This window comes from Mobula birostris, chromosome 3 (genome assembly GCF_030028105.1).
Source record: "Mobula birostris isolate sMobBir1 chromosome 3, sMobBir1.hap1, whole genome shotgun sequence".
Lineage (NCBI taxonomy): Eukaryota > Metazoa > Chordata > Chondrichthyes > Myliobatiformes > Myliobatidae > Mobula > Mobula birostris.
In genome coordinates, this window is record NC_092372.1 from 100,854,520 (window position 1) to 100,869,725 (window position 15,206).

A 15,206-nucleotide genomic window follows, 5' to 3' on the forward strand; every position below is an offset into this window, starting at 1 on the left:
TATAGTCCATCCATTACACAAGAGTAAAGGATACAGGATGCTTAGAACAACATACATTAATAAGGTCTCTCCGTCTAGTGCATAAAAGCATTAATCTTAGTCTTTATACAGGACATTCATAAGCTAGTCTGCAATAAAAACTTAACCACAATGTTCAATGTAAATCTGAGCATGTGTGTTGAAACAGCACATTTAATTTTTTAAATGATGCAAGATTATTTATCACCCCAATAGATGATGTGGTATTCATCAGAATCTACTGATGTGTAAACAGCTACATACTTTAAATGTCAGTGAAAGTTCTCTAATCATTTTAAGTTTGGTCCTAGTGAATGTTACAGAATTAATCCTACTTAAGTGTACTTTTTGGAGCATGGTTTGCATAAAGTACACTCCTTTGGCAATTATTGAACAATAAAGAGTTTCCGAAACAAATTTGCTGTCAGCAATAACTTTGCCAATCTTCTAATAAATTAGATAAAGTTCTAGTAACATGCTGCTTGCGATAAAAGCCACTTGACCTTTATTAACAAGCCTGGCTTTGTTTTCACTGGCAATCAAAAATGGAAACTGGAATATCAAACTCAGTTACCTAGGAATGTATGTCATCCCAGTGTTAAATCAAACTCTACTGAAACACCCAACAAAGCATTTATTTTGGAATAATCCTGTGGTATGTACCTTTTACATAGGAGCATTCGATATTGGTAGGTAATTGAAAAAAAACTAAAGCAAGACAAGAAGATCAAATCAGCTGAGATAAGGTTTTTAAAGATTCACTCTGGGATACATAAGCTTGCATGAAAAAATCAGTTTCTTTGGGAATAGATAGACTAATGGCATAACATTCCAAAAGAAGGCTCGAATACTCCTGCAAGATATTGTCTCTAACCAATGCTCAAGTTTTAAGATAACAGTTCAGGATTCACAGATATTCAGCAGTTATCCCCAAGACTGCATGATAAAACAGACTTTCAAACAGACCAAGCTTATTAGCAGCATGTTGGGGCCATGTGATCCTAAAAACAGAAAATGCAGGGGCAGCACTTTATTTTCGGAATCAGTGACTGTGTTACCAAATTAGAGGCATAACAATTGAAACAATGGTCATTCTGTATCATTGAACAGATTAGAATTCAGAGTACCACAATACTTTCTTCAATATTGTGATCGTCTCAATCCTAATCACTGACCATTTAGTAGGATTTTTGTTTGACTTGGAAGAAAGAATTGATTTCCATTTTAAAGAATAGTGGGGTCATTGCAGGTATGTCCAAAATTGTGGTTTTCAAGATGAACTGTCCATTTAAATAGCTCTCAGCCACAGCATTTAAAAATGGCCTCAACAATGGAGAAATCCAAGGGGCATAGATTTCAAGGGTGCTCACCTGGCCGGTAAGTAATGCTAGAGAGTGACGTTTTTGCGTACTTACCGTCACTGTAGACACTACAGTCTTAAAGTCACCTGCATGAAGACTTGATGCAAGCACTAGATCCTTTCAATATACAAATCAGGAAAGATAGTTACACATAAGGACTGGGAGTGAGTGAACAGTGGACCTATAGCCCAAGTTCTTGGCAATTAATGGAAACAGTGTTCATCCATAGAAATGCAAAAAAAGTTGGATTTCTTTCATAGTATTCTCTATGTATCATGTACATTAGACACAAGTTTGAAAATGCAGGTAGGGTACCATGGGTACTCTTTGAGGACTCAAATGGCGTCTGCAATATTAGCCTTGAATCAATTTGGCCAAAGGCCTTGAAGTCAACACATATTCTAACAGCACCTGTCATTCAACTCCCTGTGAACCTCTGCAACTTCAACAAGTTGTGTACTGTTGCTTCTAAAATTGGAACAATGGCCTAAAGAAATCAACCAGATATCCTGGTGTTGTCATTAATGTGTGTCCAGTTACTGGCTGCTGGAATTGTCTTTTCTCTTTAGGAAGGTCCTCAGGATCTGGCATGACTTGCTTGTAATTCATTTCATTGGGTATAGTGGTGACTGATGAGGCCAGGGACAGAACCACAGATTATTTCAGAAATGTGCTGGAGATGCCAATTTGGATGAGAGACTAGTTTGAAAGGTTGTGTACTCCTTCTGCTAATGTAGACAAAGTATCACAGCAGTCAATTGTTGCTACTCTTGAGATTACCCGGCAGGGGAGAGACCGTGATTATTAAGGTGGTTCTCCCAGGACGAGGCTATCCCATTGCACTTCGGATGTGCTGACGCCTGCGATGTCCCTAAATGCGGGATACTCGACTGCAAAATTTGTGGTAGTGGGGGACTGCGTTCACCTGGCACTTATCCGTGTAAGCAGAACAAGTGCTACACATGCCCTTACACTTCCTCCCTTACCACCATTCAGGGCCCCAGACAGTCCTTCTAGGTGAGGCGAAACTTCACCTGTGAGTCGGCTGGGGTGATATACTGCGTCCGGTTCTCCCGATGTGGCCTTCCCCGACGCAGACTGGGAGACCGCTTTGCTGAACACCTACGCTCTGTCCGCCAGAGAAAGCAAGATCTCCCAGTGGCCACACATTTTAATTCCACATCCCATTCTCATTCTGACATGTCTATCCACAGCCTCCTCTACTGTAAAGATGAAGCCACACTCAGGTTGGAGGAACAACACCTTATATTCCGTCTGGGTAGCCTCCAACCTGATGGCATGAACATTGACTTCTCTAACTTCTGCTAATGCCCCACCTCCCCCTCGTACCCCATCCGTTATTTATTTTTATACACACATTCTTTCTCTCACTCTCCTTTTTCTCCCTCTGTCCCTCTGACTATACTCCTTGCCCATCCTCTGGGTTTCCCCCCCCTTGTCTTTCTCCCCGGACCTCCTGTCCCATGATCCTCTCATATCCCCTTTGCCAATCACCTGTCCAACTCTTGGCTCCATCCCTCCCCCTCCTGTCTTCTCCTATCATTTTGGATCTCCCCCTCCCCCTCCCACTTTCAAATCTCTTACTAGCTCTTCCTTCAGTTAGCCCTGACGAAGGGTCTTGGCCTGAAACGTCGACTGTACCTCTTCCTAGAGATGCTGCCTGGCCTGCTGCGTTCACCAGCAACTTTGATGTGTGTTGCTTGAGATTAGTGTTCCAGTTCACTCTCTCTCTTCACTTTCAAAAAGTATTAAGCACCTCAAAGGACTAACATAACCTATGCTGCCCTCCCCCCACCCCATTTCAGCCACTAGCAATTCCTCTCAACCTGCATTGTTTAATGGGACCATTATTTGCTTCTGGGTATGTTTCTGGTTGATTTCTTTAGGCCATTGTTCCAGTTCTAGAAGCAATAGTACACAACTTGTTGAAGTTGCAGAAGTTCACAGGGAGCTGAATGACAGGTGCTAATGGAATATGTGTTGACTTCAAGGCCTTTGGCCAAATTGATTGTGTTACTCAATAGACATTCCCTTCGAATACAACGTGACTGGGAGGTAAGCACAGACCACACAGAGCAGGGCCAGCAGCTAAGAGTGGGAGGAAAAGAATGCAAATTCAGATAATCCCTTTCACTCTACATGGTACTTGAAAAACCGGCAGCTAAAGAATCATTAACTACAGTTCTATTTGGTATTTACCAATGGTCCTACACTCAAGGTTCCAAGTTCAAAGTAAATGTTATTATCAAAAGAACATATATGTCTCCAAGTACAATGCTGAGGTACTTTTTCTTGTGGGCATACTCAGGAAATCTATAGAATGGTAACGATAGCACAATCAATGAATGACTGCCCAAATAGGGCATTCAACCAGAGTGAAGAAGACAACAGACTGTGCAAATGTAATAAGTAGAAACAATAATATAAATAAATAAGCAGTAAGTATTGAGAACATGAGATGAAGAGACCTTAAATGTGAGTCCATTGGTTGTGGGAGCATTTCAGTGATGGGGCAACGATGGCACCTCTTTCTTCCCTGGCAATGCCAGCCATCAAACAATTCGAAGTCTTGAATACAGAGTAAGACTAAACTGTTCTACAAAATAACTGTTGCAATGGGGTGTTGGAGTGGACCCAAGTGCAGGACACAGATACGGGGGTAGCATTAACAGAGGTGTGTTTATTAATAGTTGCCAGGGAGGCCGGAGAGTGAGGATTAGGTGATTACGTGGTCATGAACGTTGGACAATGAACTGGAGGAGCTTGGACTTGGACTTGGACTCGGACGCGGAACCTCGACTTGGACTCAGACACGCAACCTGGACTCGGACTTGACTTGGACACAGAGCCTGGACTTGGACTCGGAGCCTGGACTTGAACTTCAAGTCAAGTCAAGTCAAGTCAAGTCACTTTTTATTGTCATTTCGACCATAACTGCTGGTACAGTATGCAGTAAAAATGAGACAACATTTTTCAGGACCATGGTGCTACATGAGACAATACAAAAACTACACTGAACTACATAAAACAACACAAAAACTACACTAGTCTACAGACCTATCCAGGACTGCATAAAGTGCACAAAAACAGTGCAGGCAGTACCATAAATAATAAACAAGACAATAAGCACAGTGGAGGGCAGTAGATTGGTGACAGTCCAGGCTCTGAGTATTGAGGAGTTTGATGGCTTGGGGGAAGAAACTGTTACATAGTCTGGTTCTGAGAGCCCGAATGCTTCGGTGCCTTTTGCCAGATGGCAGGAAGGAGAAGGGTTTGAATGAGGGGTGCATGGGGTCCTTCATAATGCTGTTTGCTTTTCAGATGCAGCGTGTGGTGTAAATGTCTGTAATGGCAGGAAGAGAGACCCCGATGATCTTCTCAACTGATCTCACTATCCGCTGCAGAGGCTTGTGATCCGAGATGGTGCAAATTCGGAACCAGGCAGTGATGCATCTGCTCAGGAGGCTCTCAATACAACCTCTTCTGAATGTAAACACGAGGAATTCTGCAGATGCTGGAAATTCAAGCAACACACATCAAAGTTGCTGGTGAACGTCGACTGTACCTCTTCCTAGAGATGCTGCCTGGTCTGCTGCGTTCACCAGCAACTTTGACATGTGTTGCTCTGTAGAATGTGATGAGGATGGGGGGTTGGTTGGGAGATGGACTTTTCTCAGCCCTTGCAGAAAGTAGAGACGCTGCTGGGCTTTCTTTGCTATGGAGCTGGTGTTGAGGGACCAGGTGAGATTCTCCGCCAGGTGGATACCAATAAATTTGGTGCTCCTACAGATCTCTACAGAGGAGTCATCGATGTTCAGCGGAGAGTGGTCTCTCCGTGTCCTCCTGAAGTCAGCAACCATCTCTCTTGGACTCGGAGCCTGGACTTGGTCTTGACTTGGACACTGGACGACAAAGCCGAACAATGACAGACAATTCATTTCTTGGCTCAGAGTAACGGCAAACAGCCTTCAAAGCTCAGCTGGACACGAGACGACAAAACCAAACAATGACAGTCAATTTGAACTCTGGCTCGGAGTAGTGGAAAATGGCCAGCAATTCTCAGCAGCCCACGAAAACGACAGAATTTGTATCTTGACTCAGAGTAGCGGCAAACGGCCGGCTAAACTCAGCTGGACACGAAAACGACAGAGTTCACAAGGCAACCCCAAGCACCGAAGCAACTTAGAGTCCACTATTCTCGACAGCCCGGAAGTGCATTACCACCCTGCTCAAGGGACAGACCATCACTGATAAATGTAAGCCGGAGTCTTTATGCTGCTGGTTCAGATGAGGATCAGGTGCCCTAATCAATGACCCCTGTAGAACACAGAGAAAAGGAAATTAACTGAAATGAGGAATCAACGGACCGGACTGTGACAATAATATTGCCATAGTGCAACAAATGTAAAGTAGCCCCCTAATGCTTTCGGTTAGTTACTCTGAGTATTTTACTGTTTTCTGTGTTTTCCTTGTTCATCTTGCTCCAAGTTCTACATGTTTTGCTGGTGCCCTTCTCAGCAGAGGAAGTTGGGGATGGCTCTGGAGAGTGATCTCATCCAGTTCTATTCCTGAAATGCCCCGATATGTTCTGTATCTCCGCATGTGCAGAGACGGGTTAGTATCAAGGGCACAGAGAGAATGACAATGCTAAAAAAAAAAGAGGAAGCTAGATTCTGGTCCAGAGAACTACTGCCATTTACCTAGGGCAGCATTCTTGCAACCCCATAAGACCACAGATATAAGAGCAGAATATGACATTTGGCTCATTTAGACTGCTCTGCCATTTAATTATGGCTGATCCATTTTTCCTCTCAGTCCTGATCTCCTGCCTTCTCCCCATATCCCTTCATGCCCTGACTAATCAAGAATCTATCAACCTCTGCTCTAAAAATACCCAATGACCTGGCCTCCACAGCAGCCTATGGCAACAAATTCCACAGATTCACCACTCTCTGGTTAAAGAAATTCCTTCTCATCTCCATTCTGAGAGGACATCACTCTATTCTGAGACTGTGTCCTCTGGTCTTAGACTCTCCCACCACAGGAAACATCCTCCCCACATCCACTCTATCGAGGCCTTTCAACATTCAATAGGTTTCAATGAGGTCACCCTCATTCTTCTGAGTTCCAGTGAGTAGAGGCCCAGAACTATCAAACACTCCTCATATGATAAGTCTTTTAATCCTGGAATCATTTTCATGAACCTCCTCTCGAAACGAGTGCGTTGGAAAACACAAACAACAGGAATTCTGCAGATGCTGGAAATTCAAGCAACACACATCAAAGTTGCTGGTGAACGCAGCAGGCCAGGCAACATCTGTAGGAAGAGGTGCAGTCGACGAAGGGTCTCGGCCTGAAACGTCGACTGCACCTCTTCCTACAGATGCTGCCTGGCCTGCTGCGTTCACCAGCAACTTTGATGTGTGTTGCATTGGAAAACAGATTGTTTAATGGCAGTGAAACACAGTAAGCCCATTTTTCCCCCTAAACCACAATCATGATTACTTCAATCTCAACATTCTGTATCAGAATGAATGACATTTTGTAATGGGTTGGTAAGGATTTCTGGGCTGGAAATAACAGGTTCCAAACTTGTACAAAAATGCTCCTTGACATGAGCACAAGTTTAGTAACAGGCTGCCCTGTGCCTAGTATTGTGTGATATTCATCTGTCACATTGACCCAATGCCATTTTCCGAGTTCTCTATTCCTGAACCACCCTTCCCTTCAGCCTTGCCGGCCAACAATTCAAGTCCAATGTCTCACCACATGTTGACTCCACCACACTTGGATTTATGCACATGGTTATGATCTGAGCTGGTGACTGGACGGTGAAGTGGAATGGTGATGAGTCTGTATTCTCAGTGCTGGAAGAGGAGAATGATGATATTATAAAGAGAGAAGGGGTTCAAAGGAAGGGTTTCATGATTGTGCCTCCTGTAGTTTTTAAATGAGAGGGATTTGGAGATGAAGAGAAAGTGTGAGGTGAAAAGGAAGATAAGGTATGACACTGCAAACTGGGTCAGCCCCAGCACTGGACACAACTGCCATTCTGCAGAAGACAAGAGTTGAAGCACACTGATACTACTTTTTATCAAACCTTCCTGCACCTCAGGAGACAGCACCACCCCCACCCTACCTCACACACACCTTGGTGTGTTTCTGCTGTCTCCACTTTGGGTACCAGTTCATCCAACATGGCAAGCTATGCAGCTGCAGTGAACTCTATGTATCTCTCTTGGTGATGTCGCTGACATGGGTAGGCAGCAGTGAAAAGCTGTGGGGTGTGGGTGATGAGTGTAAGCACTCGGCTTGAATCATAGCTGATAGACTTTAGTGAGGGACAGGGCATTTTGAACAGAACAGAACTGTGGTGCTGTTGGGAGAACGACCTTCAAGAGTTAAGATTCAAGATTGTTTAATGCCATTTCCTGTACACAAGCGTAAAGGAAAGCAAAACAATTGTTACTGTGGGTCCAGTGCAGCACAAGAAAAAGCAACCTTGCTCACTCATTTACTGCTACTGTATCACCTTAACACTGCATCTGAGTCCTTGGAGACAGACGTCTCCCACTGCATCCACAGATACAGTGTCACACTGGCAGCTCAGCATATCTGAAGATCCCCCAGTTCCCATGGGTGCAGATCATGTCTACGGCCCTCCACCTGCACCACTTGCCCATGTTGTCCCATTTCCAGGGCAGCACCTATTTCAGCCGCAGTATACTCATACCCCTAGGAAGTAACGATTTTGTGCCCTGAGCTGATACGTGCAGCCTGTTGAGAGCATAGTTGACAATGGTTGCACAACCCAAATCATCCTGGCGTACAGGGAGTGAGACCTTGCAGTTCAAGCTCTGATTCTTCAGAGCCATAAGCATAGTGTCCATTTTCACTGACCATCCTATGTGGTTCTCACTTACGAAATCTCTTGACAATTGCCAGTTCACTTCCTCATAGTTCCTGGCCAGTTGCAGACTAATTGAAAGAGAGAAAATATAATGATTAATCAGCAAGTTGGATATATTTTTAAGGAAAATTCTGGGAACCAGCTAGAGAGTTTTACACTCAGTGTGTGGGCATTCCCCTTTGTAAAATGAGATAAGGTACTTTCCTTCCATTCTGCTGGAGCTTTTTAAAGACTAAACCAACAAAGTGTTGCAAGTGTTCTATCTACTTATATGGTATTTTTATTGAAAGCCTTGATTATGTGCAATAGCTTTAGGTTAGACAAATTGGAGAATGTGCTTCCAAGTTATTCATTCTGATTTCTTGATGTGTTTTCTTTGCTCTCAATAAATAGGTCTGCACTTCATTTTTTGTCCAAAATCTGATTTCCCAAAGAGGCTGCAGAAGACTGAAAAGCTGAACTCAAGTTTAACGATCCACTATCTGGCACAAATGCTGCTCAAATCATCCTGCTGTACAGGGAGTGAGACCTTGCAGTTTAAGCTCTGATTATTCAGAGTCATAAGCATAGTGTCCATTTTCACTGACCATCCTATGTGTAATGCTGTATACTCTCAGGACATGGGATAGCAGAAACTGGTGCTTGGCATCTGCTTAATTTAAATGCTGGAAGTTGAGGCAAATAGTAAACTATAGTTAAAGAGCAATTTAAACCTGTTCTTAGGTTTACAATAGTGATGATAATTGTTCACAGGTAACTTGGTGGAAAAGGTTTGATGAATAACACTATTCAACAGTTTCTGCCAGATCTTAAAAACCTCTGCAATATGAAGCAGATTTCTGATAATAGTTTAATTTCTGTAATGCTTAGGAGATCATTTAAATTTACAGAGAAGACTGAGCAGTGAGTGTGCAGAATCTAATTATTCTTTCTCACTGAAGAATTTCTGATTGTGAACAGCCTTAGCTGTCTGTTGTCAACCTTGAGCTTACTCAGTTGGATAGTTCACTCGATAGCTGTATGAACTTTACACAACTGTTAACATAATAATATTGTCTTATATAGTTTGCTTGATATCAATGAGGGTGATTGCCATTTTAAAAAAATCTTACATTAACAAAATGAATGAAATCTACCACTCGCTCCAATTAATGAAGTGGGGCAGCCAGCCTGTTGGATGTAATAATCATACACCAGCTAGCCTATTGTATGTAGGCTACTGGTTAATAACCATAACACCAGACAGCTGATCAGATGTAGGCTGGTGGTTAATAATCATGACACCCGCTTTTCTGCCACAAGCCCATCCCCGAGTTCAGTGATGTGAAGGTGAAGTTGTTTCACAGCCACAGAATGATCACACTTCAACATCGGGTTGATCAGAGCATGAGCTGCATGAATCAATGACAGAGGTCAAATCTTCTCTTTGATCAACAGTAACTGTCAAGGCCACAAAACATCAGGATTGTAATACTGTGATGTGATTTTGAAGCCCGGCCCTGACTCCACAGATCAGAGGCAAAAACTTCCTGAACATCTACTCTAACATAATCCTCTTCTCAGTCCAATCAATGAGCGTATTTGATTAAAGGACATGAGCAAACATCACTACTAGGCTCCCCTACTAGTGGAAGACAGGATTTAAAATCTGCTGCTTCTTAAAGGGCTTCCGGAGCTCTGGAGGAAGCAGATAACCTGTCTGATGAGGAGCTTGCTGGATCAATTCACTGCTGAAATAGAAATGAACTGTAGATCATAATGTGCTTCATTCTTAGTGAGAAACATTCAACCTTGGCATAATTGGCTAAGAAGAAAATAAAACCATAAGATTCAGAAGCAGAACTGCCCACTTGGCCCACTGAGTCTGCTTTCCCATTTCATCATGGCTGATCCATTTCCCTCTCATCCCCAGTCTCCTGCCTTCTCCCTGTATCCCTTCATGCCCTGACTAATCAATAATCTATCAACCTCTGTCTTAAGTATACATAATGACTTGACCTCCACGGCCGCATGTGGCAATGAACTCCACAGATACACCACTCTCTGGCTAAAGAAATTCCTTCTCACCTCCATCCTAAATGGATATCCCTCTACTCTGAGGCCGTCCTCTGGTCTTAGACTCCTCTACCATAGGAAACATCCTCTTCTCATCCACTCTATTGAGGCCTTTCAATATTAGATAGGTTTCAATGAGATCTCCCTCCCCGCCCCAGTTCTTCTGAATTCCAGCCGTCAAACGCCCCTCATATGATAAGCCTTTCAATTCCAGGAGCATTTTCGTAAACATAATGGAATAGTATTGAGCATCATTATGGAATGCATCCAGATTATAATTGTCACTGTGGGTTAATCACTGTATTTACAAACCTACTGCTTAACATTTTGACTTGTAAATGTATTGACCATTGCACGTCACACGAGCAGCATATCACTTCTTGGAAATCTTTTAATCTCAACAAGTATCCTATCTGCTCTCTTACCAGTCAATACCTTTCTGAAATCACTTACAAGTTGTTGTTGCTGTTTGCAACACTAAAATGGCTTTCAGTACATGAAAATCATTGGCCAGAACACAACAGGTTGCACATTTAGTAGAAGGCAGGTAAAACCCATCCTTAGAGATTCACAGATTCCTGCTACACAAAATGCTGAGAGGAACTCAACAATCAGACAGCTTCTATGAAGGGCAATAAACAGTCAGCATTTTGGGCCAAAAGCCTTCCTCGGAACTAGAAAGGAAGGGGGAAGAAGTCAGAATAAGATGGTGGCGGGAGGAGAAGGAGTATAACCTGGCAGCTGATAGGCAAATCATTTCAAAGTTCAAATTTCAAAGTAAATTTTAATATCGAATCCTGATATTTATCCATATACAGCCCTGAGATTCATTTTCTTGTGAGCATACTCAGCATATCTATAGAATAGTAACTATAACTGGCTCAATGAAAGATCAACCACAGTGCAGAAGACAGCAAACTGTGCAAATGCAAATATAAACAAATAAAAATATTTTTTGTTTAATTTCTGTTTTCGAATGACTTACTTTAATTTAAAAATTTATACATTGTATATACATATGCTGTAATTCAGTTTGTTTTCTAAGTTTATCAGATACTGCTGCTGCCAAACAACAAATTTCATGACATATGCCGATGCTATTAAACCTGATTCTGATTCTTAAACAGCAATAAATAATGAGAACAGGAGATAATGAGATAAAAAATTCTTAAAGTGAGAAACATCTCAATGATGGGGCAAGTGAATGTAGTTATCCGCTTTTATTCAGGAAACTGAGGGTTGATGATTTTGTGTGTGTTACTGGCATCTGCAGAATCTCTTGTGTTTATGATCTCCTGTTTAAGGAGAAGTTAAGCTCTCAGAAAGACTGAGTAAAGGTTCAAGATGACTCAAAGGAAGATACAAGTGGTCCTGTTTATAAGTGAGTTGCTACTGCAGCAGCTATATCCGTGCAGGTAGAAACATAGAACCTTGGACAGGAAGCCATCTTTCAATAAAAGCAGGTAGAAACATAGAAACATAAAACACCTACAGCACAATACAGGTCCTTCGGTCCACAATGCTGTGCCAAACATGTACCTACTTTATAAATTATTTGGGTTACCCATACCCTTCTATTTTTTTAAGCTCCATGTACCTATCCAAAAGTTTCTTAAAAGACCCTGTCATATCTGCCTCCACCACAGTCGCCAGCAGCCCATTCCACGCACTCACCACTCTCTGTATAAAAAACTTACCCCTGACATCTCCTCTGTACCTACTCCCCAGCACCTTAAACCTGTGCCCCCTTGTGTTAGCCATTTCAGCCCTGGGAGAAAACCTCTGACTATCCACACGATCAATGCCTCTCATCAACTTATACACCTCTATCAGGTCACCTCTCATCCTCCATCGCTCCAAGGAGAAAAGACCAAGTTCACTCAACCTATTCTCGTAAGGCATGCTCCCCAATCCAGGTAGCATCCTTGTAAAACTCCTCCCTACCCTTTCTATAGTTTCCACATCCTTCCTGTAGTGAGGTGACCAGAAATGAGCACAGTACTCCAGGTGTGGTCTGACCAGGGTCCTATACCCATGTAACATTGTCTCTTGGCTCTTGAATTCAGTCCCTCGGTTGATGAGGGCAAATGCACCGTATGCCTTCTTAACCACAGAGTTAACCTGCGTAGCAGCTTTGAGTGTCTTATGGACTCGGACCCCAAGATTCCTCTGATCCTCCACACTGCCAAGAGTCTTATCATTAATACTATATTCTGCCATCATATTTGACCTACCAAAATGAACCACCTCACACTTATATGGGTTGAACTCTATCTACCACTTCTCAGCCCAGTTTTGCATCCTAATGATGTCCCTTTGTAACCTCTGACAGCTCTCTTGACTATCCACAACACCCCCAATCTTTGTGTCATCAGCAAATTTACTGACCCATCCCTCCACTTCCTCATCCAGGTTATTTATAAAAATCACAAAGAGTAGGGGTCCCAGAACAGTCCCCTGAGGCACACCAATGGTCACCGACCCTCATGCAGAATATGACCTATCTACAACCACTCTTTGCCTTCTGTGGGCAAGCCATTTCTGGACTCTCAAAGCAAGGTTCCTTTAGATCCCATGCCTCCTTACTTTCTCAATAAGCCTTGCATAGGGTATCTTATCAAATGTCTTGCTGAAATCCATATACACTACATCTACTGCTCTACCTTCATCAATGTGTTTAGTCACATCCTCAAAAAATTCAATCAGGCTCGTAAATCATGACCTGCCTTTGACAAAGTCATGCTGACTATTTCTAATCATATTATGCCTCTCCAAATGCTCATAAATCCTATCTCTCAGGATCTTCTCCATCAACTTACTAACCACTGAAGTAAGACTCTCCAGTCTATAATTTGCTGGGCTGTCTCTACACACTTTCTTGAATAAAGGAACAACATCTGCAACCATCCAATCCTCCGGAACCTCTCCCATCCCCATTGATGATGCAAAGATCATTGCCAGAAGCTCAGAAATCTCCTCCCTCGCCTCCCACAGTAGCCTTGGGTATATCTCATCCAGTCTCGGTGATTTATCCAGCTTGATGCTTTCCAAAAGCTCTTTCTTAATGTCTATAGCATCCTCTTGCTCAATGTCTATAGCATGGCCTTTGTCAATAGTATCCTTGTTATGATTAAATTTTTCTTGGGCTTCCAGCCGAGTGCAGGTATCAACTATATCGAACATTTCGATGACAAACCCTGCCATCTTCTTCAGGGGTGATGCCAGAATTTGTCATTGAGCCATCAGAAATAATCGATACCTGTACCCTGCTGGAAGACCGAGAAGGGCTTATTTGTCATATATGCCAGGAAAGCACTAGATCCTTTTTCACTTTCCTTGTGACTTTTATGCCCATTTGTTGATGAGCAGGCTTATATGGGAATAAAAGCAAAGTGGAAATTGATATGTCTTTGGTGCATAGTTCTTGTGAGGTTCATCAGCCATGGCATAAAGCAAAATTAAGGAATTTCTGTTCAGAGTTTCTTTTTGCACCACAACACCAAACCTTCTTTGAAGTTGATTGGCAGCACTTTCCAGTCAGTACAATGCCGTCACAGCTCTGGGATTCAGGTTCTCAAAGCCACTAAAGCTAAAAGTCCTTTAACAAGACTTCCAGACTGAATCTGCCTTCTGCAGTCCAGTGTTTACCACTGTTGAGGCCTAGATGCTTACGGTTGGTGAGGCTTCACTGAAGCTCTGTCAGGGATTTCATTTAGGTGTTTAATATTAAAAAACCTTGTCCAACCACTAGTGAAGCCAATGCTATTAGCACTGATTCATAAAATAAATTCCTTAGAATGTGGAGTCATTCTTTCATAGTCAGAGCAAGTATTTTTAAGGAAAGATATTTTAAAAGTTTATTTGAGGAGATGGTGCAGATAGTTTTTTACAAACAGCCCCTGGATGAAGCGATCTGATCACTCTCCATACTCAGTTCATACTCTTCACGAGTAATAACAAGGAAGAAGAAAAATATTCATTAAGATTACGAAGGAAGATGGCACCAGCGAACAATGCTATCAAGAACGATGCCACAAGACGGTTCACAAAGCAAAGCTTTTATGGGTTCCATTGCTCTTCTTTTTTTTCTTTCTAGAGGGCAGGCATATCTCAGGGACATATATTGCATTCATACTCTGATAATAAGTGTACTTTGAATCCTTTGAAGACTTCAAAAGAAAGAGACAATTACGTTTGTTGATAATGCTTGCAAGCTTCTTTGTTATTTAGTGAAAACATTTGAGAATCCTTTTATTGATTTACTGATAATATTTTACTGTACATTAAAACAATAAGACCATAAGACATAGGAACAGAATTAGGCCATTTGGCCCAACAAGTCTGCTCCATTATTCCATTGTGGCTGATTTATTTTCATTCTCAACCCCCTTCTCCTGCCTTCTCCCTGTAATCTTTAATACCCTTATTAATCAAGAATATACCGTCGTCCATTTTAACTATACCCAATGACTTGGCCACCACAGACATCTATGGCAATGAATTCCACAGGATAACCACTCACTGGCTAAATAAATTCCTCCTCATCTCTGTTCTAATTAAATATTATTAATAGAATATGGAACTTAGAACAGTACAGCACAGGAATAGGCTCTTCAGCACATCATGTTATGCCAAATTGATTTTGCTAGTTATTAATGCTTTCTGCTTACACAACACCCATACTCCTTCATTCTCTGCACATTAGTGTGCTTATCTAAGGGCCTCTTTAATGTCTCTATCATATTTCCTCCACCACCACCACCCCTGACAGCGCTTTCTAGTCACTCAAAACTCTCCATGTTAAAAAATGTGTAGCACATCTCCTTTGAACTTAGGCTCTC

At 42.3% G+C, this 15,206-nt stretch overlaps 1 non-coding gene across 1 annotated transcript; it reads left to right on the top strand.

Moving 5' to 3' along the window:
- The first annotated feature begins 2,151 nt into the window (after positions 1 to 2,151).
- On the top strand, positions 2,152 to 2,314 carry LOC140195746 (U1 spliceosomal RNA). The gene has a single exon (XR_011885535.1). It is a non-coding gene; the product is annotated as a U1 spliceosomal RNA (small nuclear RNA).
- Positions 2,315 to 15,206: the final 12,892 nt, after the last annotated feature.